This window comes from Phyllostomus discolor, chromosome 9 (genome assembly GCF_004126475.2).
Source record: "Phyllostomus discolor isolate MPI-MPIP mPhyDis1 chromosome 9, mPhyDis1.pri.v3, whole genome shotgun sequence".
Classification (NCBI taxonomy): domain Eukaryota; kingdom Metazoa; phylum Chordata; class Mammalia; order Chiroptera; family Phyllostomidae; genus Phyllostomus; species Phyllostomus discolor.
The window spans coordinates 45,508,749-45,533,861 of NC_040911.2; the positions used below are offsets into that span (position 1 = coordinate 45,508,749).

Below are 25,113 nucleotides of genomic sequence, written 5' to 3' on the forward strand. Positions count from 1 at the left end.
CTTCATTCTGTTCTGGTTGGATGTTTATTTTTTCCTTTTGTTCCAAATCATTGCTTTGAGTCCTGGTTTCCTTCCTGTCGCTGCTGGTTCCCTGAATAAGTTGCTTTATTTCATTTTGGATATCTTTCATTTCTTCTTTCATTTTTTGACCAAGCTCAATCAGTTCTGTGAGCATTTTGATTACCAGGGCTTTAAATTCTCCATCAGATAGGTTGACTATTTCCTCATTGCTTACTTCTTTTTCTGAAGTTTTGCTCTGTTCTTTCACTTTGGCCCTATTTCTTTGTTTGGGGCCTCTGTTAAGTTGTAAGTTGTAATGGGGCAGGGTCTTAGGTAATCACCCAGGCAGGGCAACCTCTCTTTGCTGCACTGTGGCACTGCCTGTAGGAAAGGGGCCAGAGAAGGGACAATGCATCTTGTCTGTTTATCTCTAGCCCACTTCTCAACCAACTCATGTGAGACTGGGAGTTCCTCCCGCCATGGTAACTGCCATAGTCCACAGCAACCTCTGAGTCTCAGTTTCCCCTTAAGTCAGTCCTGCCTGCACAGCCTGCCGCTTCGCTGCAGCCAACCCAACCTGCACAGTCGCTGCCCTGTCGCAGTTGCTCAGCCAGCCCTGACCTCATGGTCTACCACCTTGCAGAGGTTCTCTCCGTCCACCGCCTTACTGGTCTGGTTGTTCTGTTTGACAGTTTTTTTTAAAACCATGGTTGTCAGAGTTCTATGCAGTTTGATTTTCTGGCACTTTTGGTTGTTTACTGATTTTAGATTGGTTGCTATTCTCCTTTTGTTTGTGTGAGGAAGCTAAGGGTTTCTATCTACGCCTCCAACTTGGCTGGAATTCCCAGCCCTATGGTCTTAACAGAAGGTGTAGCATTTAATGAAATGTGATGAATAAAATGAGAGAGAAGAAAATGTGGTTTTATTACTGTCATTTAAAACATGCTAACCAGCAAGGGATATGGCCATGAACATTTCTCTTATCTTCCTAGAATCATTCAAAAACAACAAAGAAAAGAAACAAAACACCACAAATTCCATTATCAATAAATTGAGGAGGTAGATACATTCCCTAGATTCTACTATAGCTTTAAGAAGGGCAGAAGCAACTGTGACTGGCCAGAAGTTGTACAGAGGAAGTGATGGAAAGAAGGACCCAGTGGTGGTGGATCTCTGTAAGCACCCAACTCCAGAATGCAAACATGTTCCTGCTTCCAAAAATGGGTGCAGACATGGGGGTAAGCAGGGCTAGTGGAATAGTCCTTTTGGACTCAGTTTGTTTCACTGTCAGAGGAGTCAGAGTCACTGAAAGGATAATTCGGTTGAGCTATATTTGCAGGAAGCAGTCTAAGTGTCAGGCAAAAGTGCGAAAACCTTTAGTGTGGTCTGTCCAAATTTCCATCACTCTGGAGGAGTGTGCAAAAATCCAACCCATCAATAATGACTGATCTAAAAAATAAACACCAACAAAGAAAAAAGAAAAGGAATCAATACTGAAATGCCATGAGAAAAATGTGGAAGAGACTAGCAGCATCTATTATAAAAATGCACCAAGAAAATATGTTGTCACTGAGGAGATAAAAAGAGTGATCAGATATATTGACAAGCAGTTAGAAACACAAAACAAAGCTTAGTGAAGGAACTATCTCTATGAATGAAGAGCACAATGTAGAAATTCAATAATTCAAGGAAGACATAGCAAGTTGACAGGAGGAGAGGTAGAACTCAAGAAAAAAGTAAAAGAAAAAAATGAAATCATCACAGGAATGAAGATGACACTGGAAGGAGCAGAAAGGGAGAACACACTTTGTAAAACATAGAACAAGAAACATAAAGGATAAAAAATGAGAAATGGAAGCAAAATAAAGTCAAAATTAAAAAGAATTTAAAAAAAGATTACAGAAGGAGATCCAACAAATGCATAATAGCATTTCTGAGGAAAAATCAAAACAATGAAACAAAACAAATATGTAAATAATGATAAACACAATCCTTTCCTGAACATTTTGACTGTATATGCTTGAATATACTTGAATCTATATTATTGAAAGGTTATACCATGTACTACATGAGGTAAGCCATATTCAATAATGAGATATATCTTAGTAAATTTATTAGAGTTTAAATACTCATTTGGGTAGCCAGGCATGCCTCAGAAAGCTTCTCAAATCCTTTCAAAACAGAGCACAGGAATTATGTTAGGGAAGATGGTATTTAGGAAGTGCCAGGAGTCCATTTCCCCATCTATACAACAATTGCACTGATCTGTCTGACGTAACTATTTTGGATATCTGGACTCTATTTGAATCCTTGCATATTCCAGGAGAAGGCTTGGTGGTAAATCACAGTTAACTTTGGTCATTTTTGGCTCTTACTATGGCAATAGTTATCCATTCGCCACACATGAGCCCCACAGCAGGCAGCTGTGCTTACATTCTTGGAGTGGCTTACATGTGATTTATAGAAGCCAAAGGCAGATAATAAGGACCTTTGTCCTTCAAGCAGCAGGAAGCTGTGATCTCATCACTATTTGCTGCTCTGACTGTGGAAGTGCAGGAACAGAGGCCACTTCTGTTGTCACAAGCCCCCTCTGGCTGAAGTAGCTTCCAGAGTATTTAAAGGGAGTACCTTAGTTTTTTTCCCTTTATTTTTCCCATTTCCCATTTGGGAATCAGGAATTTAAGGATCAGGACATGCGAGAGCAACTGTATTTAAGGGAGAATTTAGAAAGTCAATGCACACAGAAAGATGCAGGCTCAGAAGAGACTTGAGAAGACCTTAAGTTTATACCTAAGGCTGATCTCCAGTATAGAAACATCATCTTACAACAATTAAAACCAGTGACAAAAACAAAACAGTGAACCTGTGGTAAAGGGGAAAATCTGATTAATAGAGATACCATACTATGAGATTCAAATGTCCAAGTTTTAACAAAAAAAAATCACAAAGTATACAAAGGAACAGGAAAAAATGACCCTTTCAACAAACAATAAAACTAAATAGGAACTGTCCCTAAGAAAGACCAGATGGCAAACTTACTAGACAAAAACTTTAAAATGACTCTTAAAAATGCTCAAAGAGCTAAAGAAAATGTGGACAAAATCAAGAAAAGGATGTATGAACAGGCCAAAATATCAATAAAAAAATACAAATCCAAAAAAATGAGTTAAAAATTCTACAGCCAAAAAGTATAATGTTTGAAATGAAAAATTCACTAGAATAATTTAAAAAAATCTTGGGTAGGCAAAAGAGTTAATAAACTTGAAGATAAGACAATTGAAATGGTCAAGTGTGAGAAATGGAAAGACGAACTATTGAAGTGAACAAAGTCTAAGGGACTTGTAGGATGCATCAAATAGACCAATGTATGCATTGTGGGGAAGAGAGCAGAAAAGTGAAAGAGAGAAGGAAAAGGCAGAGATATTATTGAGAGAAACAATGGCTGAAAGCTTCCCAAATTTTAGGAAAAACATGGATCTACAAATCAAGAAGCCCAATGAACTGTAAGTAGAGATCCACAATGAGATACATTATAATAAAAGTACTGAAGCCCAAAAACAAAAAGAGAATCTTGAAAGTATCAGGAGAAAAGTAATCATCATGTACAAAGACTCTTCAACAAGATAACTGGAAGATATCTTAGCAGAAGCTTTGCAGGCCAGAAAGCAGTGGTATGATGTATTTAAAGAGCTGGAAAAAAAAAACTCAACTGAGAATTCTATATCCAGCATAACTGTATTCCAGAAATTAGGGAGAAATTAAGACAATGTCGAACAAATAAGAGCTGAAGGGATACACACTAGACCAGTCCTATAAGAATTGCTAAAAAGAAACTTCTGGCCAAGATGGAAATGTAGGTAGATACACTGTGCCTACTCGCACAACCAAAAGAAGGACAAAAACAATTTAAAAACAAAAGACAACTAGAACTGACAGAAAATTGAACCGTATGGAAGTCCAACAACCAAGGAGTTAAAGAAGAAATATTCATCCAGACCAGTAGGAGGGGCGGGGATGGGCAGCCGGGCAGAGAGGGCTGGTGGCAAGGCAGTGGTGGAGGACCGGGGTGTGTAAGGTGGCAGCTGGCTGGGCTGCCAGGTGGTGGCTGGTGGATCGGGTGGTCCCACATTCACCTGTGGGTGAACTGGGAGGAACATCTGCAGAGCAAGACAGACCTTGCAAGCCAGGGTCCCAGCATGGGGAAAAAATGCCTCAAACCACAGATTGAAAACTCCTGTGGGGGTTGAGGCAGCAGCAGAAGAAACTCCCAGCCTCACAGGAGAGTTTGTTGGAGAGACCCACGGGGTCCTAGAATCAGCACCAGAAGGGCCCAATTTGCTTGGGGGAAGCAGGGGGAAGTGACTGAAATCTGGCAGAGAGGGGAGCAAGTGCCATTGTTCCCTCTGGGACCCCTTCCCCACATACAGTGTCACAAAGCAGTGACATGGGTTGCCCCACCCTGGTGAACACCTGAGACTCCTCCCCTTATACATACTAGGCGTGCCCAGATTAAAAAAAAATGACCCAAATGAAAGAATAGATTAAAGTTCCAGAAAAACTAAAACTAAGCAACGAAGAGATGCAACCTATCAAATGCACAGTTCAAAGCACTGGTCAGGATGCTCACAGAATTGATTGATTTTGGTCACAAATTAGATGAAAAAATGAAGGCTATGCTAAGTGAAATGAAAAATGCACAGGGAAGGAAACTGGGATTCTAATTGATGGTGTGGACCAGAAGGAAAAAGGAAATATTCAACCAGAAAAGAATGAAGAAACAAGAATTCAAACAAATGAGGAGAGGCTTAGGGAACCTCCAGGACATCTTTAAATGTTCCAACACCAAATTATAGGAGTACATGAAAGAGAAGAGGAAGAACAACAAATTGAAAACTTATTTGAATAAATGCTGAAGGAAAACTTCCCCAATCTGACAAAGGAAATAGATGTCCAGGAAGTTCAGGAAGCTCAGAGAGTCCCAAAAAAGTTGGACCCAAAGAGGAACACACAAAAGCACATCATAATTACATTACCCAAGATGAAAGAGAAGGAGAGAATCTTAGAAGCAACAAGAGAAAAGAAGAGAGTTACCTACAAAGGAGTTCCTATAAGACTCTCAGCTGATTTCTCAAAAGAGACCTTGCAGGCAAGAAAGGGCTGGAAGAAAGTATTCCAAGTCATGAAAGGCAAGGACCTACATCCAAGATTGCTCTATCCATCAAAGCTTTCATTTAGAATGGAAGGGCAGATCAAGTGCTTCCCAGATAAGGTCAAGTTAAAGGAGTTCATCATCACCAAACCATTATTATATGAAAGGTTAAAGAGATTTATGTAAGAAAAGGAAGGTTAAAAAATATGAACAGTAAAATGACAGCAGGCTCACAGTTATTAACAGCCACACCTAAAACAAAAACAAAAGCAAACTAAGCAAACAGCTAGAACAGGAACAGAATCACAGAGATGGAGATCACATGGAGGGTTATTAACAGGGGAGTGGGAGGAGGAGAGAGGGGGAAAAGGTACAGAGAATAAGTAGCATAAATGGTAGGTAGAAAATAGGGGGAGGTTAAGAATAGTATAGGAAATGTAGAAGCTAAAGAACTTATGACCCATGAGCATGAACTAAAGAAGGGGAATGTGGGTGGGAGAGGGTGTGCAGAGAAGAGAGGAATAAAGTGAGGGAAATGGGACAACTGTAATAGCATAATCAATAAAATATATTAAAAAGAAGAATTGCTAAAAAGAGTCATTCAAGTTGAAATGAAAACTATGCTAGACAATAACTCAAAGTCATATAAAAATATAAAGCTCTTTGGTAAAGATAAATACAAATATTAAAACAAATATTACTGTAACTTTGGTTTGTAACTCCATATATTCTATATGATTTTAAAAACTAGTGCATGAAAGAACAATGATTAGTCCTTGTATCCAGACAGAGAATATAGGAAGATGCAATAAAGTTGGTGTAACTAAAAGGTGGTGGGGATGAAGCTGGATAGTAGCCAAGTTTTTATATGCTATTGCATTTAGGATGTTATAAATTAAAATTAGAGTATTATAACTTTAGGATGTTAAATGTAGTACCCATGGTAACTAAAAAAAGCTATAGCATATACTCAAAAGGAAATGGAAAGTGAATTAAAATGTTTCAAAACAAAACGTCAACTAAACACAAAAGAAGACAATAATGCAGGAAATGAATGTCAAAAATCCTGTAACGCATAAAACAGTGAATGGCAGAAGTCCCTCATTATCAGTGATTACTTTAAATGTAATTGGACAAGTTCTCTAATCAAAAGATAGATTATCAGGATGAATAAAAACACATGAATCAACTATATGCTGTCTAGAAGAAACTTACTTTTAATCCAAAGATACAAATAGGTTGAAAGTGAAAAGGTGGGAAAAGATATTCTATGCAAGTAGTAACCTAAGAAAGAGTACAGTAGCTATGCTACTACTCGACAAAAGAGACTTTATATCAAAGAAGTTAACAGGAGAAAAATAAGAATTACATATTAATAAAAAGCTATATACAGCAAAAGATATAGCAAAGTAAACATTTACACACCTAAAAAAGACCCTCAAAATACATTAGACAAAAATTGACAGAATTGAGGGTATCCATAGACAATTCTAAACCATTAAAAACAGTTGGAGACCTCAATACCAATCTTTCAATAATGTATAGAATAACCAGATAAAAAGATCAGCACGGAAAGAACTTGAATAACACAATAAATCAACTGGATATAACAGAGATATATACAGAACACTCCGCCCAGCAACAAGATGCATGTTTTTTCAAGTGCACCTGGGGTATTCTCCAAGGCAGACCATGTATTAGGCCACAAATCATCTCAACAGACTTTAAATGATAGCCATCATGCTAAGTATCTTTGTTGGCAACAACAGGATAAAATTAGAAATCAATAACAGCAGGAAAACTGGAAAATTAACAAATTTGTGGAACTTAAAAAACATGTTCTGAAGCAATCCAGGAGTCCAAGAGGAAATCATAAGGGAAATTTGAAAATACATAGAAACAAGTTTAAATGAAAATACTATATATTGAAACTTATGGGATGCAGTGAAAGCAGTGCTAAAAAATTTTATAGCTGTAAATGCTTGCATTAAAAAAGGAAGGAAAAACTGAAAGTAACAATGACTTTCCAACTTAAGGAACTAGAAAAAGAACAGCAAACTAAACTGAAAGCAAGCAGAAAAAGGGAAATAATACAGATTAGACTGGAGATAAAATAGAGAAGAGAAAAACAATAGAGAAAATCAATGAAACAAAAGCTGTTTTTTCACAAGATGAACTAAAATCAGAAATAAAAGTGGGAACATGACTATTGACTCTACATGACTAAAAAGAATTATAAGCAAGCACTATGAATAACTGTATGCCCACAAATAGGAAAATACAGAAAAGAACAAAAGTTCTTAGAAACACAAGAATTGAATCATGAAGAAATAGAAAATCTCAATCGGCTTATAACTGATAAGGAGATTAAATCAGCTATTGAAAGCCCTCTTGACAAAGAAAAACCCTGGACCAGATGGCTTCACTGGTGCATTAACTTAGTTCCTTAGCTGAAGGAACTTACATAAATTCTTCTCAAACTCATCCAAAAACATAAGAGGAGGTTAACACTTTCCAATTCATAGGAAGGCAACTAAGTTGGGAAGAAAGTAGTAAAATTATCTCTGTTCGCAGATGACATGAATCCATGTGAAAAAACTTAAAGAAATCCTAAGTTGTCCACCAGTAGATGGATAAACAAAATGTGGTATGTACTTACAGTATAATATTATTTAGCCTTAAAATGAAATTCTGAAATTCTACAATGTGGATGAATCTTAAAGACATTATGCTAATAAAATAAGCCAGACACAAAAGTTAAATATTGTGTGATTCCATTTATTTGAGATACTTAATCAACTACATGGAGACAGAAAGGAGAACCATTTATTTGAGGGTCCAGGGAGAGTGAAGGGGTGTTACTATTAATGAGTACAGGGTTTCAGATTGGGGTGATGCAAAAGTTTTGAAGAGGGTCATACAACAATGAGAATATATTTAATCCCACTGAACTGTATAATTAAAAATGGTTAAATAGTAAATGTTATGTTACATATACATTGCCACAATGAACTTGTTAAATACTGGAAGACAGTGGAGCTACATTGACAACATACTCAAGGAAAGTACGGTATGTCCGAATGAACAGTCCTTCAAAAACACAGGCTATCGAGTTTTGAGCGTGCAAAAATTCAGGGAATATGTTTCATACTATTCCTTCTTTAAAAAGTAACTGGAACAGGAAAAGTACAAAAAAAGAACTGGTTCTGAGCTGTGAATATATTTAACTTTAGATCTCAAAGAGAATAAGGGGGATGGAATGGCTTTAAAATTCATGCTGGACAATAGAGAATACTGGAAAAGGGAGGGGGAATAAGGTAGAATAAGGAGTAGAAATAAGTTCTTTGATTGCTAGATATATAAAACTGTATGTCAAAGGATATTACTTAAAGACAACAAATCAAGTAATGAAGTAATGAAGTAATGAATGTTTAACAGTATAGAGATAAAATCATTTAAGATCTAATATTGACTAAAATCTGGTGTGAAGGGGAGGAGGAATAAACATTGTGTTTATTGTTTAGAGTAGGAGACAAGTAGATGATGTCCTCTCAAGAGAAAGAAAGCCAAAAATTTTATATAAATTTAAAATTATGAAAGTGACCATTTAAAAAACAAATCCTGTTAAAGTTTGAAAGAATTACATATGAAAATGTCAGAGCAGTCAGATCATATATAAAAGACTTTAAAAAGCTAATAGAAAATAAGCAATGCTGGAGGGAGGGAAATAATCACAGCAACAGAATTTACTTACAAAATACTATTTATGTTCAATTCCATAAATACATTTAAAATGCAGATTAAGTGAAAATTTTCTGGGAAAATACAATTTCCCTAAACTGCTCCCAGAGAAAACAGAACATTGAAACAGATGTGTTTCCTTCATAGAAGAAAGAGACAACTGCACTGAACACCTGCCCTCCCTCTGCAGCCCACACATGCTCTGGGCCACTGGACTGTGAACTTAAGGGGTCCATCCAGGTGGTTTCACAGAGGACTCCTACAAAATGGGTAAAGAGAAAAAAAAATCCAGTGCTCTTTAAAACTACTTTAGAGCATAGGAAGAAAGGAACACTTCCAAATTCATTTCATCGAGTAGTGATAACTCTGATACCCAACTCTGACTGGACTGCATGCACGCACACATCAAAGAAAACTGCAGGCCATTCCTGCTGATCAACATCAAAGCCAAAATCCTAAATGAATTATTAGCATGCAGAATTATGTATTATGGCAATATGAGGTTTATCCCAAGAATGCAATAACAATTTAGAAACATAAAATTTATTCATATCAAAAAGCCTAAATAGAAAAATATATAATCATCTACAGAGATTTTAAAAGGAATTTATTGAAATTCAACAACTATAATTGATAATAACACTCAATAAAGAAACTGATGGTGTAGTTTAACTTGATAAAATATCTCTATTTCAGTCTAAAAGGTATCTTCATGCTTATCGAGAAAGTACTAAGAGTAATTTTGAACAAATCTGTGGACAAGAAGGATGCCCACAGTCACCAATGTTATTCAGTATGGTGTCCATGTCCCCCCAGGGCCCACAGCAATACATTTAGACAAAACACATGAGAGATATAAGCTTGGGAAGGAGAAGTTAAAACCGTCATTGCTATAGATGGTTTTGGTTTGTATTATTGTAAACCAAGTGAAAAATCCCAACAAAAAAAAAGAAAATTTAGTAAATTTTAATTTACAAAATTAAATCACTAATGTCAAAAGCCCTCATATACACAGATTGCCACCAGTTAGAAGATATAGGAAAAGCCCACTTACAATAAGCAAATACCTAGGAAACATTTAACAAGAAATGTGTAAGATTTACATGAAGAAAAATATCAAACACTACTGACTGACACAAAAGAAGATTACAGCAAACTTAAAAAATTCAACACGTTCCTGTAGAAGTAGAATCAACATCATAAAGGTCTCACTCTAAGTTACTCTCATATGCTTCAGATCGCAACAAAAATACCAACAAACTGATTCTGAGGTTTATATGGAAAACAAAACAAACAAGTAAGAACAGTGATGAAGTGTGACTAATATACCATATATTAAAACATATCACAAAACTTCAATAATTAAAATGATGTGGCACAGGTACACTAAACAGGTAGACTGATGGACGAGAATAAGAAGTTTATACACAGAGCACGTATTTATGAAAATTTAGTGCACGCTGGTGTGGCATCTCAGATCAGTGAAATGACACACACAGTGTTGAATCAACGGGGTAGCCCTCTGAATCAAAACCAACTAAAGGAAAATAAAAGTTCACAGCTGACATGAGATACTGGAATAGGGATAAATTTCAAATGAATAAAAGATTCAATGTAAAAAAAAAACCATTAAAGTACTAGAAGGAAATATAGCAGGATCCTCTCATGGAATGGGAAAAACCTTCTTACCTATGTCATAAAATTCAAAAGAAAGGAAAATGATACAGAAGAACAAAGCAAACCAAAACCAATGAACCAAATAATCACAACACCCATAAGCAAAGTCAAAAGCCAAAATACAAAATAAAAACAAATATTGCAACTTATATCATAGACAAAGGGCTAATTCTTTAATACATAAAGATAAACAGCTCTTTGACACAGGCAAGAAAAAGACTAACATGTAAACAGCAAATTTGACAAAGTTCACAGAAAGGAAAACACAAAAGACCCTTAAACTATGAAAAGCTGCTCAATGTAGGTCATAATAAAATGCAAATTAAATTTATACTAAGCATTTTTCAATTATTATGCTGTTGAACAAATCTAAATGTCTGATAACAAATTTTACTGGTATTGACAAAAGGCATTCCCCCAAGTTGCATATTTTTATGTTGGGCAATTAGTCATTAAAGTGACAGATGTATATTCCCCTTCATACAGGCATTCTAGTTTTGTGAATTTATCCTACAGACATACCAATGCATGGGCAAAAGGACACATGTGCATGGTTATGTGCAACAACACTGTTGGTAACAACAAAAGATGGGAGATATTCTAAATGTCCGCAGCAGAGAGCTGGTTAGATAATGGTGCACCATTCAAAGGAACACTCATACAGAGCTGTACAACTAGTCTCTAGGTACCTCTCTACAAATGGGGAACATCCCCAGGGTATATTATCAAGTGAAAAAAAATTCCAGTGAGAACCATACACATGGCATACTACTTGTGTTAAAAAAGGAGGTGGGAATATGAAAATATATATTTGCTTGCATATGCATAAAAATACTCTAGAGGGACACAGAAGAGAATAATAACAGTGGGTATCTATGTGAGGAAGAGTGCTGTGTAGATGGAGTGGGTTGGAGAGTTTTCACTGTGCACCTCTATATGCATATATATGCTACCTATTCAAAAATGAAATTAATAAGGCAAGAAAGCTAAGATAGTGAAGTTCTGTGTCTTGCTCTACTATAAGATCTGTAAAATATGGTTCTTTCCTTGTCTTATTTCTTGTTTTAGAAAAAAAAAACATAAGGAAACACTATTCTTTTCTGTCAGTGGGTGAAGGCCACAGGGATCTGTCTCTGCAGCACGAGAATGGGAAGACTCTCCTATCTGGTGTTCTGGGCACACTGCTCCTCTCTGTAGTCATGTGCCCCCTCTTCCTCCCAGGAAAGCTGTGGTTTCTGGTGAATCAGGGGCAGAGAACACCTGGGGGAGGGTTCATTTCCATCTGACATAGACGTGCCAGATAATGAAAGGATACAAATAGGGCAAATTTCCCTCCAAGCGTTTGGATTTTGCATACATTCTAAAACTAGTTACTATTTGTTACAGTTTGGGCTTTCTCTTTTGTCAATGTATTTATAAAACCTGAAGTTTACTACCTCAGGACCAGGCACCAGTTAGTCTGTGTATTCTCTGACAGAAACCATTCAGACAAACAAGAACCTCTCCTATTTCTGCAGACCTCCCTTACGAATGTATTTCAGGGTTTAATATCTTTCAGGGCGCTCAGAACTAAACATCCGTGATTGTTGTCAGCACATTAAACATTAGTGATTGTTGAAGTCCTAGGGCAGGAATGGCACACAGGTGTGGCAGAAACAGGAACCTGAGAGAGCTTGGGAGAGATTCTCTGGTTACAGAAAGGCCAGTGGGCAGTCAGTGCCTGGGGGGTCTAGAGCAACTGAAAAGCAGGGGTGGCAGAGCCAGTTCAGCGGTTGAAGCCTCAGGCTGTCAGCAGCAGCACATGCTTTAGAGGAGCAATAACCAGCCTAGAATGAAGCCAGTCCCTGGGTCCCAATAGGAAGAGGATGGACAGAGTGAAGCACTTGGAGTCAGGGCCAAAGAGAGCTCTGCAGGAGCCTCTGAATTTCCCGGTATGCACCAGGCCTCTCTAACTCACATTATAACTCTTGTACTTCCAAAGTACAGAGGCAAGTCAGGGTTCTAGAAGCCAATTTAAGTACAAATATGCAAAGATTCCTAGCACATCCTCCATCTTTAATGTTTATGTTATTTAATTTACTTCTACTCTTAACTAAAAATAAGAACAAAGTTGACCACCATCTCTTATATGACTCAGCCATGGACCTAAGAATCATATTTTAGTTAGTTCTTGGTTTTTTTTTTTAATTTTAATTGTTGTTCAAGTTGTTTTCTGCCTTTTACGCCCATCCCAGCCCACCCCTCCCAGTCCTCCCCACCTCCCTCCAGTTTCTGTCCCCCCTTGTTATTGTCCATGTGTCCTTTATACTGTTCCTGCAAATCCTTCCCCTTTTCCCCTGAAATTCCCTCCCCTCTCCCTTCTGGTCACTGTCAGTCTGTTCTCTATTTCAGTGTCCTTGGTTATATTTTGTTTGTTTGCTTGTTTTGTTATTTAGGTTTCTGTTAAAGGTGAGATCATATGGTATTTGTCTTTCACTGCCTAGCTTATTTCACTTAGCATAATGCTTTCCAGTTCCATCAATGCTGTCACAAAGAATAGGAGCTCCTTCTTTCTTTCTGCTGCATAGAATTCCATTGTGTAAATGTACCATAGTCTTTTGATCCATTCATTTACTGATGGGCACCTGGGTTGCTTCCAGCACTTGGCTATTGTAAATTGTGCTGCTATGAACATTGGGGTGCATAGGTTCTTTTGGATTGGTGTTTCAGGATTCTTAGGATATAATCCTAGCAGTGGAATTGCTGGGTCAAAAGGCAGACCCATTTTTAGTTTTCTGAGAAAACTCCATACTGTTTCTTATTCAAAATTTAAAAAAACGTACTTCAGTCCTCCATCACTGTCCTTATTTTTGGCTCTTCAGAATCTGTACTTGACTTCTCTGTCCTCATCATGTTTTCTATGTCTCTTTTCCCCTTTAGTTACAACAGCAAGATTTTTTTAAAGACATTAAACCAAAATTAATACATTCTGATTAAGAAGCCTCCATTCTCTCTTTCTTTTTAAGACAGGCATTAAAACTTAAAAGCCAGTACACGGAATAAGATGTGCTAATGAAAATGTCACCAAGTGAGAGTTTAGATTTTTAAATGTTGCTAATATAATAAGAAATATAGGATGAATGTACAGTGTCGAGCAGCTCTGATATCATGTTTTATGCCTTTGAAATGTTCACCAAGTTTTACATAAAAAATTGTTTGTGATTCATTTTGATCAGTGATGACTCAAATCATTAAAAAAAATCAAATCCAAACAAGTCTAATTGGGAAGCAACCTCTCTGAAGCCAGTGCAAATGGCATCTCTAGTCCAAACGGCTTGTCTCTGTGGGGCGATACTGCGCTGTTCCTCTCGGGGGTAGCCTGACCTGCACGCATCTGTGTCTTCATTTCTTCTCGGTATGGCCTAGACTTCCCACACTGAGATATATATCCTTTCCCCCTTTAACCCGACTGTCTCCTTTTATTAATATAATAAATATAATATGTATATCATATCAATCATATCATATCATATATCATATCATATCATATCAAATATATTTTTTCCCTGAATAATTCTGTTCTTTTTTAAAGTTAAAATGGAAGTGAAGTAAATGAAAAATTTTTCATCACAAAGGGAAACTTAGGATCTTCTCGTTAGATTTATACCCAGCAGGACCTCAGGACCAGCCCAAATTCAATAAATATTAGTCTGGGGGGTGAGATGCTAAAGCAGCAAGACCATTTCTCTAATGCTCAATCCCTTCAGAATCTCATTTGTCAAGTGACTAGTGACTCCTCCCAGAAGACAGAATGAAGGAATATTTATGAAAACCTGCTAATGTTGGACTTCTTATTCCAAAGTAAGGAAATCAGGCTGGTTAATTACTTTGCTAAGTACCAGCATGGGAAGGGTTTACAATTATGCAGGCTCTGCTGTTGTTACTGCTGCTGACAGAATAATTTATCAAGTTATGGTGCCTCATTGAGGGATCTAAAAAGCACATTAGCAGTAAGAAATGATTTCTAAAGAAGACTTAATTACTACTATATGTGTTTTTAATGTTGGCTGAAAATATGCAAAAAGACAAGCTAAAGTGGCATGTGACAAGTTCTCATTTAGTCTGTCAGCCATAAATGCGTATTTAGAAATACATAAAAAATAGAAAAGATTAAGAGGCAGAAGTAGATTCTCTTGTTATTTCAAAAATAATTGCCATATTTGCTGGTGAGGTCAAAGTTTCTACAGAATGATACCTGACAAAGATAGTTCTTTTAGATTTCAAATGAAAATTAAGAGGGGACAGGTGACAAGTCAGTGTGTAAAGATGATGATCTGGCTGTACTCTGACCGATCCGCATCTGATTTTTTCTATAATCCATTCCTGTATTTCCTGGTCACCAAGTCTAGGAAAGGCAGTGCAGACCATAATTTCCTACTTAATTTACTCAAAATGAGCCACCATCCTATGGCCAGTATTCCTTTACCCTTGTGAAGGTGGCGGTATATCAATGCCCCTGCCACACGCCACGATCTTCAGTGGGCAAGTGCTCGTCAGCTATTGGTGGATACTTAAACACAGGGGCTTTCAGAAATGCAATTGACCTCTCAGGGAAAACAGAGGCCATGCTATTTCCCTGCATTCATAATTTCTTATGATACCACAAACACATAGTACAAAATAAAAGAATTTTTGGCTGAAGAAATATTGTTAAAGGGATTTTAAGTAAAAGAAAGACCATCGCTCTGTGTTTAAACAATGGTCTGCACTGCCTTTCCATTTCCCGTTACTGGTAAACTTTCCTTCTTGATAATTACTTTTTTTTGTCCTTTGGCCTGAAGCACATTAAAATGAATTTTTCCTTAAGAACAGAAATGTGCAAGCTGGACATTTCAGGTGCTAGCTAGTTCAGGTGCCTGGACTGCAGTGTGGCATACCGGCATCTGTAAACTGGATACAGATTAGAGGGAAGGCAGGAACATGAAGGCAGTTAACATCATAAAATAGTAAAGATGAAGAGTTAAAGAATAGCTATGCTGAAGAGCTGTCGGGAAGAGACACAGCAAGGGCACTGGGAAATTTAAAGTTATACTTACTTGGCTGTCAATGAAATGAAGACCAGGGAGGAGAAAAGAAAACAAGACAAACTGTCAGAAAGGCAATATAAAAGAATTGCAGGTTTCAAGCCCCTGGCATAGAAGATAAGTTTTGATAAGGTACACAAACATCTGATTTTGAAGTCAGTTTTTCCAGAAATCAACAAGAGTAACCATTTTTCTTTTTCTATTAGTGGCCATAACATGAAAATATTTTGCAAATGGACAAACACTAAAAGCCCTTGCATTTTTTCACTTTAAACTCTGTAAAAGTCTGTGAGAATATGTGCACTGTGTTAGCCATGCTACACCCCACTCTCCACACGGGCTTGCTCCTCTTGTCCCGTCTCTAACCCACTTTCCCAGCACTGGACTCCTCTAGCCTCCTCTCCTCCCATTTTCCATTCCATGGGCAGTCAGAGTTCTCCACTGCTGCATGGTCCCTGGGACCTGATGGGTTAAGTGATCAAGTAGATCACTGTACACATCTTTCTTCTAAGAGGAACCAAATCAGCAAACCTTCAGCAGCCACTATCCACAGGGCCCCTGCAGGTTTCATTTAGATGCTAGGAGCAATGTCCTAGTTTGGACTGACTTCCAACGAGTACCTAGAGGCAGGTTCTGGCAGGCAAACACCTGCCGATTGGCAATAGGAGGCAGCTTTTTAAAGTGAAGGAGAAATTCATTTGCTCCTTTTCTGTCCAGCTTTTTCTCCTTTTAGCTGCTTACGCTGTCTTGTTCATCTACTTTTTTAGCTATAATTGGCTATAACACAAGTCTTGTACTAACTTAGAATGAAATGTTTAAAACCTTTAAGTTAAATGCTTTATCTCCTTCCTTATTCCATGATGATGAGGATCTGTGCTCTTCTTTTGATCCTTAACCTTCCAAGAAACAGGTGGATTCCTGTGTGGGGTGTGGCACCATCTTTTCACTCTGCATTTTCCCTTCCTAGTTCAAGCCCCGTCCTTGCCAGTAAGTACCTGTTGGTCCTCCGTGTGTCCTAAAACCTTCCTGATCTGGTCAAATGGGGAGTCCCTATCACATGCTGTTGAAGTACCACACAAGCCCTCCCTTCAGAGCTCTTCCCACAATTGTAATTTCACACTACATTCCATGTTTGTGATTAGTCTTCCTGGCCCACTGAAGTACATGAGGCAGACACAGCTCTCCTTTCTGTCTACCGCTGATTCCTAATATCTGGTACATACGAGATGCAGTAGACACCCAGACACATTTGCTGAATGACTGACTGAATAAAAGATTAATCTTGTATGCTTTTATGAAATACTTCCTCAACCATTTTCTACTTTTCCAAGGCTTTCCTGGTAGAAAAGAAGCTTCCTTTGCTTTCTAACAACCAGCCCGAGGGCAGGCAGCCTGCAGATGTGGTCTGTGGGCCGGTGTGAATAGGCTTTTTCCTGACAGGCTGCAAATCCAGTGTGTCCTTACACTGCAGACTTCATTATTCTGGGACTAAACTTTCTCTTTAGAAGATGAGGCCTAATATTTTCTGATGCTTTTGCCTCATATAGGACTATTGACTCATATGAGATTGTTAGTGTGACAAAATTGATTTTTAAAAGTGCTGTATAAAAAATATGGTTACATAAATGCAATGCATTTTTTAAAGTAAAACACTTTGTGGCACTTATATCACCTTTTATAATTTCACTGTTGTTATATTGTTACTGAATTCCCCTGAATGAGTTTCTTCCTCTTCTCCTATGTCTGTTTCTTCCTCTTTAAAGGAAATATATTTACACAGAAGCTATCTTTTCAATAAACAAATTATCCATCCATCCATCCATCCATCCATCCACTCATCCTCCAGGAAAACTGTGAGCATAAAATGACACAGGCAACTATAACACAGAAGTATAGGCTGCCATGGTAGCAGAAAAGGGTGCCTCAGCTACCCCATGAGATCAGAGAAGGCCGCCAGGCAAGTAAAATCAAAACCGAGATCAAAATCTAGATTATCAGGAGTGGGCAGGTGAAGGGTGTGCATGCATGTGACAGCAGAGAGGGTGGTGGGTGGGGGGTGAACACCGGCATAGGCAGAGGCCCTGGAGGTGAGAGGAGTAGAGAGGCATCTAACAACAGGGGGCCTGTTGTGACAAGAATATAGAGCAGGGGAAGGAGAGGAAAGGGCACAGCAAGAGAGGTAGGAAAGGCTAGAAGGGAATGGATGATGAAAGGTTTTGTTAAGACAACTTGACTTTATCCTAAAAGCAACAAGAAAACTTAGAAGAGCTGCAAGCAGAAACATTACATGATTACATTTGACTTTCAAACATATGACTTTGGTTTGCAGTGTAAAGAATGGAATTAGAGGGGGCAATGGTGGAAACAGGATGAACGGCAGGTGGTCCTTGCAGTAATCAGGCTTGGATTCAGGAAGTCACAGTAGCAATGGAAAGAAGTGTATGGATATAAGAATCAACAGGACTCAAAAACAATAGGACAATATCAATAAGAGAAAAACTACTGCTATTCTTCTGGCTTCAGTTTGGAGAAGGGGATGCCAACCACTGACAGAGAGCCCAGAAGAGGGCCTCTGTGGGGAGCAGTGATGACGTGGAGGCATTTGGACAAATGGAGAGTCCAGCAAGCAGGTAAATTTCTGGGTCTGGAGAGAGATGGGTTGGAAAGACAGACAGGTTTCAAAGTGTTCAACACACAGATTGCTAACTGAAGCCATGGGGTAGATGATATTCCCCAGAGAGAATGTGTAAAGACAGAAGTGAGGCCCTTTGAAAGGAGAGGGCCCTGAGTAAACTTAAATGCTAATGGGGGGCAGAAGAAGATAAATCTGTAAGTTAGTCGAAGGACGGGGTGGTGCTGGTGATTTGGGAGGGGAGCCAGGAAAACATGGTGCTGGTGAAGCTTCCAAATAAGGAGCAGGGGTGTCAATCATGTTGAGTGCTGCCTAGAGCTAAGGTCTAGAGCAAGATGCTTTTCTGAACATGTGCCAAAAAACATGGAACTTGTATTTCTCTATATCCAGAGAGATGGGGCAGGGCCACCCTCATGCCTTCCTTTATGTTGTATTCTCTGGGAGTCCTCTTTGACCTCTCCAGCTAGAAGTGGCCGCCATCTCCAAACACAGGGTGGGGCAAAAGTACATTTACAGTTGCTCATATGGAAAATAATACAATATTAACAAGTAATAATAACAAGAATAAATTCTATTGCACATACTCACAGTTGTAAACCTACTTTTGTCCCATCTGTATTTATTGAGACCATACTGTCTACATTGAACATTGGGAATTAGAAAACACATAAAATATGGTCCTTGAGAAGAGAGCATTCACGTAAAAATAAGCCATAATTATACTGAGCGTAGTCCACACCGTGCATCCCATGAATGTTACAGGAGTGCTCCTTTGGGGCAGCCAAGGGAGGCCTTACTGAAAGGAGGGTTTGCCATTGACTCCTGAAGGGCGTGGCTTAGAGGAACAGAGTAGAGTGAATATTCTAGTTGGGTTATCACTGGATGCACTGGTGTGGAAATGGGGTTAAGCATAGTTTATCTGGAGAGCAAGGAACAGATTACAGGGTTAGAGAAGAGGGCTCTTGTAGGGGAGCAACAGGGGACACGGCTGGAGCATTTGAAGGTCTAGGTGGAGGTGGTTCTTGAAAGACAGCTGGAATTTTGAACTTCATGACACAGATAATGGAAGTCAACTATAATGGTTACTCCCTGGACACCATTCAACTCTTATCTGTGTGATTGTGACCTTAATTTCTTTTAAAGCCATTTGCAGGTAGGGGACTTGTCTTTCTAACCTTTGATTGTTCCACAGGGACTTGTTCAGTACCTCTAACATAAGCATTTTTCATGTGGATGAAATTTCAAAGATAATTTTGTGGCCAATGAAGGCATACAGCTCAGCTCGAACCAGTGTGCTAACGCCCGCTGTCCTCTGGGCACAGAGCCATAGCACTTGGGTTCGTCAGTTGGGCAGTGAGTGTGGGTAAGGGCTCTCCCAACCTCAGGAGCAGCTACCTTTGCATATGACACTTGGTTGGGCTTCTTGTACTCTTAGCATTCAACAACTATTTATTGAATATTTACTAGGGGCAGGAACAGTCTGAGATAATAGGAAAAAAGGGGGGGGGCTATGAATGACAGCTTCTGCCTGCAAGTTGCTTTAGGGTGTGGTGGGAGTTGTCAGCAAGTAAATGGGTAATTTTACTATGACATGCTAAGGCATGCCCATGCTCAAAAGAGTTAAGGTTTAGAAAAAGATTTGAGAGCAAAGATTCTGATCAGCAATGCTAAAGAGAGACGACTGCAAAGATTCCAGCCAAGTTGCCTAAAGCTATGCAAGTTAATTAATAATTTAACCTTACCCCAGGGACCCCAATCTAACTGCAATCAACTTGTTGGCATTCTTAAAGTGATGTGAAAGTGGGTGATAGATTTCACAATGTCATGATATTATCTCTTAGAATTAAGAGTACTCAGATATTTTAGATCACCAACATAGGACACAGCTCTTTCACCAAGAAAATGCAATACCTGAGTACTACTTTATAACTTTTGTTCAGAATAATATTTCATAGTGCATGTCTTCAAATGCATTCCTACTGTGGCACAGCCAGCCACAGATTTTACACTTTTAAAGTAACCCTAAATAAACAAGGCTGGGGAGGCTGAGGTCTAGGGAAGAGCAACTTATTATGTAGGATTATGCAGCATTGAAATCATGGATGAATAAGGGTGGACCCAGTGCTAGTAAATTACTCTATGCATGAAGGCACAAGTGCAAATAATTCCTTGGGGTTGTTAAAAGGAGTTTTCTAGAATAAAACCTGTTCCTTTGGTTCTTAATAGTTTATTATAGTTAAATGGAGGCAAATGGTAAATTGTATATTAGGCCATTCAGCAAGTTTTCTCATGTAGACCCAGGCTGAAGCTATAATTTTAGTCACATTCAAGAAATAGATTCTTTTTTTTCCTCATTCATTTTAGGTATATTCACTCAAGAAGCACTGAATAAACACATTTAAATTAATTTAAATTATAAAACAGCTGCTATACTGAGCCTTTACTAGTTGCCACATTTTGTGTATGTCATTTAAATCTCACCACTTAATCTTCCCTCCAGTTTTGTGAAGTTAGTTATTATTATTTTCACTTTTCTGTAGAGAAGGAAACTTATATTCAGAGAAGACAGGTAATTTACCCAAGATGAAAAGGCTAATTAGTGCCAGAGCTGAGTCCAAAGGTGAAGTGTCTTAGGTTGTCTCCATTTAGGTTTTAAAGACCAATTCAAATCTCCCTGACAAAGTTAGTCTTTACCTTTTTTGTGCTAATTTGGATGGTTAATAGTGTCTATTATTGTAGCTGTAATATGATATTTACTTATAAGTTTTCCCTTTTCATAAGATGATTTCCTTGAAGGCAAGATGCAAATCTTGTCCACTTATGCAGTCCTAGGGACTGGCATTTATTCACTCATTCTTGGATGCCTACTGTGTGCTACACACTAAATTAGGACAGTAGATATAGGAATGAAGGGGCCATTTTAAGAGAGAAATGGAGAGTTAAACAATGTACTCTCTATTACAATGAGAGTACAGATATGTCTGGAAAAAGCCCAGTCATTGTTAATATACTGAGAATGGCTTGTAGGACATCAATGTAACCTGGTAGCCAAGGAGAGTGGACTGGAATGCACATGCATGAACAATGATGACTTCACTGTACTAGTCAGTGGGGGTGGTAGATGCCATTTGAGTGAGCATGGTACTGTATGGCTGTCACATTCAAAGTGACTGAGCTAGTAGAAGAATTAATCTGCATCAGATCTTGAATCAAGCTTAACATTCCTCCATGGAAACTATTCACATGGTTCAGGAGGCTGCAGTTATGGGCAACTGGTGACTGGCAACTTCATCACAATAATGCACCTGCTCATGTGTCACATTTTGTGCAGAATTTTTTGGCTAAACATCAAATTACTAGGGTTACTCAGCAGCCCCATGGTCCAGATTTGGTGCCCTGCAACTTCTGGCTTTCTCTAAAACTAAAATCATCTTTGAAAGGGAAGAGATTTCAGACCGTCGATGAGATTCAAGAAAATACAACAGGGAGCTGCTGGTGACTGGGAGAACTGTGTGAGGTCCCAAGGTGCCTACTTTGAAGGGGAACGAGGTATCATCATCCTGCATACAATGTTTTTTGTATCTTGTATCTTCTTCAATAAATGTCTCTATTTTTTATAGTGTGTGGCTGAATACTTTCTGGACAGACTTTGTATAATAATGCTATGGTAAGAGAGGTACAGGAATTATAGAGTTCATGAGATTAAAATGCTGTGCTTCCTACTTTACTGGGGTGAAGGAGGGAGGGAAGGGAGCTAGTGGTGCTGAGGTGACAGTGCTAATTCTGATTTAACCAGGTACTGGATAGAAGTAAGAAGAAGAAGCAGTTCTGGGGAAAGAAGGAGTGTGTACAAAGGCAAGAGGTGAGAGAAAAAAAAATGAGAGGGAGGGTGGTAGGGATAGATGGGGCTGAAAACATGAGCAAGGAGCAGACCACGAAGATCCTTGAAAGCTTATTATTTTAAGGTTATTGGAAAAGTTACAAAAGGGATTTGAGCACTGAGTGCTATGCTTGGATTTAAAAATTACTTTAACTGCAAAGGGGAGAATAAAGTAGAGGAGGAAGCAGAGAAGCAGGAAGACCAGATAAGAAGATGCGGTCTTGAAGTCAAGGTGAGAAACTTTGGTGGCTAGACTAGGGTAGTGGCAACATAGATGGAGAGAAGACTTTGGATGCAGAATCAATAGATGTGGTTTCTAATTAGACATAGGTAGTTCATGAAAGAGAGGAGCCAAGGATGATCCTAGGTTTCTGGCTTGGGTTAACTGGATAGACAGTGGAGTCATTTTCTGATTTAAACTTGGAAAATAAGATAATGAACTTAGTCATAGACTAGTTTCACTCTGGAGTGGATGTGCTCATTAAGCAGACAGAGGTCATGAGTGGGGTATGAGCTGCAAGTAAAAGTCTGGAAGCCATTAGCTATAAGACTACGTAACGTTGCTCAGAGATCGGTGGAGAAAAGAGCAAAGGACCTGGGAAAGAAGGCAAGGCCAGAGAGAAGAAAATCAAGAGAGGGACATGTCTAGGAAGCCAGAGCAGAAATTTTCAGGAATGTGGGAATGGTCTCACAGGGCCAAGCACATTTCCACAGTCAAGTGAGTGAAGCCCTGGAAATATTGAAAGACTTTACAATAAGGAGGTTAGTGTTCACCTGGAGGTCAGTGCCAAGGCCATGATCACAGTGGAAACCAGCCTGCTGTGGGGCTGAGGACTAGTGAGAGGAGCTCATTGGTGGCAAAGACACACCTTGAACCCAAGTCTCCTACTGAAATCCAGAGTATGATGAAACTTCAGTTGGATCTTTTTCAATGTATTTCCACATAGCTCAGGAAGCTGCTGCCAACAGGTTTATCTGCAGGGTAGAATGATGCTTGGTGAACAAGTTCAGAAAGGGACAATGGGAAAATGGGCTAAAGGAGACAAAGAGCTAGGATCATGCATCACTTATTTTCGAAGGCACAATATGTTGGAAAGCACAATGCCTCACATGCAGTTCTCTTTTGTTACCTGTAACAGGAGCCACTCTCCAGTGGGGAGAGGCTGCCTTTCATGGCACTCCCTGCACTAAAGTGACTAGAAAGCAGTATTCAGACTATTTCTGAAGTGTGAACAAAGGGGAAAATGCTGGTCTTGAGGGTATCTGTAAATCTTGTTCAATATAGACAAATGGAGGTACTTTGAGAAGCATGGCTACACCATGGAGCTCAGTGCTCGTGGCCGCCTGTGAGTGTCCTTCTCACCCACCTTTGCTGACTCTCACTCCCAGCCCCTCTTGCTGCTCTCTTGGCATTTTCTAGTCTGACACTGCACTCTCTTTCTGGCCAATCCCTTCCCATCTCCTGCCCTTCCTTCCACAAAGATTTACTGAGCACCTACTAAGAGCCATATTGTGGGATGGTGATTTCACTACTGAATCAAGACCAGCTGGTGGTCATTTACTGTCAGGTGTCCATCTGCCACCCTCTCCATAAATCCCTAGTGTCAATCCATGTCTCAGATGTAGCTTCTGAACCCCTGAACCAACTTCTGATAGATGTTTTCTCTCAGATTTTTAGTAGGAAATCTAAAATTTAGCATGTCCCAAGCTAGCTTGTTTATTTCCACAACAAAATCCATTTCTCACTTAATACTTCCTATTTTGGGTGAATAATATCACCATATCACCTGGCTGCAAGAGTCCTCAAAGTCACATGTAACTACTTCCTTACCTCCATATTAAACTGGCAACTCAATCCCTTCAAGTCACCCCCTATGGTATTTAGGGGTCTGCCCTCCAATTTCCTCTACCTTGCCCTGCTCCAAACTTGCATTCCCTCTTGAATGGACCATAGAAAAGCTCCCAGCCATGAGTTCTTGTTTCTGGTCTTGCTCCCACCCATAAATCCTCCAGAACGCTTTCAATCTCATTGTTCAAAAACACAAATCTCATCATGCCCCTCCTGGACAAGTTATAAACTTCCAGTGATTCCTGACTGTCAACAAGTTATAGTTGGAACTCTTTAGCATTGCTCAAAAGATCTTTAAAAACCTACCATTACAACCTCATCATCCACCGTGTGTCTGGTACTGTGGTACTTGAATAGATTATGACATCTAATCCCAATAACATCTCTGGAAGATAGGTATAAAATTCTTGGCTGTTTTGTAAAAGTTAAGAAACAAGCAGATTAAGTGATTTGGCTTGAGGTTACAGGACTATAGTGACCCAGGAGTCAAACCCAGAGTTTGACAACTCCAGGCAGCTGTGCATAGCAGTGACTCCTGAAACATTTGCTTGGTTTGACTCTTCCCACCCTCACTTCTGGCCTGGTGACCTTGACTAAATTTCTGAATCCCCTTAGGCTTCCAGTTCCTCTCTGACAAAACCAGACCTTGTGATACTGTGGAGATCCAGAGAGATTGCAGATGTGAAGGCCTGAGGATGGCGTGCCTGCGGTGGTCAAGGCCTGATGCAGGTAAGACCACTCCCTGGATTCCGGTCCTGCTCCTTCCCAGATTGCCAGCAAAGGTGCGGCTATACTGAGAGTTTAAAAAAAATCATTTATATGGCTAGCGATACTGACTTCTGTGGGAGAGAACACACTGGAACAATTGCTCTTATTAGCTTTGGGAATGACAATAAAAACTGGAAAAGATGATTAAAGTGGAAAATGGTCTTTGCATCTGAGTGCAATAATTCAAGATGTGCAGAAAGATAAAGGAAGGCTCTATTTTTTACAGTCTGGAAGCCTCAAACGGAAAAGACAGTAAAAATCTACAGAAAGTGAGTCAGCTCCTCTTTCCTTTTGATAGAATGGAGAAAATTCCAGTGAAAAATGTAAATATAAATGGCTGACATCTTGTGAAAT

The 25,113-nt window shown here is 39.0% G+C and overlaps 1 long non-coding RNA gene across 1 annotated transcript in view; it reads left to right on the forward strand.

The window, feature by feature from the left end:
* The window catches only part of LOC118496723, a 47,513-nt gene that overhangs the window by 17,372 nt on the left and 5,028 nt on the right, over nucleotides 1-25,113 (forward strand). Inside the window, exon 2 of the long non-coding RNA XR_004899280.1 lies at nucleotides 24,607-24,720. This is a non-coding gene — a long non-coding RNA (uncharacterized LOC118496723). The remainder of the gene's footprint in view (nucleotides 1-24,606; nucleotides 24,721-25,113) is intronic.